The 866-nt window shown below is 50.3% G+C and overlaps 2 non-coding genes across 2 annotated transcripts; both read left to right on the top strand.

Moving 5' to 3' along the window:
• The first annotated feature begins 9 nt into the window (after positions 1-9).
• LOC123179383 (5S ribosomal RNA) lies at positions 10-128 on the top strand. The gene has a single exon (XR_006490325.1). It is a non-coding gene; the product is annotated as a 5S ribosomal RNA (ribosomal RNA).
• Positions 129-430: 302 nt separating this feature from the next.
• LOC123179384 (5S ribosomal RNA) lies at positions 431-549 on the top strand. The gene has a single exon (XR_006490326.1). It is a non-coding gene; the product is annotated as a 5S ribosomal RNA (ribosomal RNA).
• The last annotated feature ends 317 nt before the right edge of the window (positions 550-866 follow it).

The following is an 866-nucleotide window of genomic DNA, read 5'->3' as shown; positions in this document are numbered from 1 at the left end:
TAACATGTCGGATGCGATCATACCAGCACTAAAGCACCGGATCCCATCAGTACTCCGAAGTTAAGCGTGCTTGGGTGAGAGTAGTACTAGGATGGGTGACCTCCTGGGAAGTCCTCGTGTTGCATTCCTTTTTTAATTTTTTTGCACCGCGTGCAAAACAAAACGCACGAGCGCGACGTATGTTTAGCACGTTTTTATTATTTTGCACGTTTACGGTAAGTTTTAGCTCGCTGCTCATTATTCACGCGTCTAGCGGCGGCAAGCGTGTTCTGAAAGGGGTCGAAACCATGGTAAATAGGCACTGGTGCAGTTGAACCGTGGTAAAACTCGTCTCCGTAGTTGAGCGGGAGCGGCCAAAGGAATGTGCAATCGTGTGTGTAGTGGAGCTGGGAGGGGCAAGCATAAGGGACGAAGACGGGGGTAACATGTCGGATGCGATCATACCAGCACTAAAGCACCGTAACCCATCAGAACTCCGAAGTTAAGCGTGCTTGGGCGAGAGTAGTACTGGGATGGGTGACCTCCTGGGAAGTCCTCGTGTTGCGTTCCCTTTTTAATTTTTTTGCACCGCGTGCAAAACAAAACGCACGAGCGCGACGTATGTTTAGCACGTTTTATTATTTTGCACGTTTACGGTAAGTTTTAGCTCGCTGCTCATTATTCACGCGTCTAGCGGCGGCAAGCGTGTTCTGAAAGGGGTCGAAACCATGGTAAATAGGCACTGGTGCAGTTGAACCGTGGTAAAACTCGTCTCCGTAGTTGAGCGGGAGCGGCCAAAGGAATGTGCAATCGTGTGTGTAGTGGAGCTGGGAGGGGCAAGCATAAGGGACGAAGACGGGGGTAACATGTCGGATGCGATCATACCA

This window comes from Triticum aestivum, unplaced genomic scaffold (genome assembly GCF_018294505.1).
Source record: "Triticum aestivum cultivar Chinese Spring unplaced genomic scaffold, IWGSC CS RefSeq v2.1 scaffold143830, whole genome shotgun sequence".
NCBI lineage: Eukaryota > Viridiplantae > Streptophyta > Magnoliopsida > Poales > Poaceae > Triticum > Triticum aestivum.
This window is presented reverse-complemented; position numbering and strand designations above follow the sequence as displayed.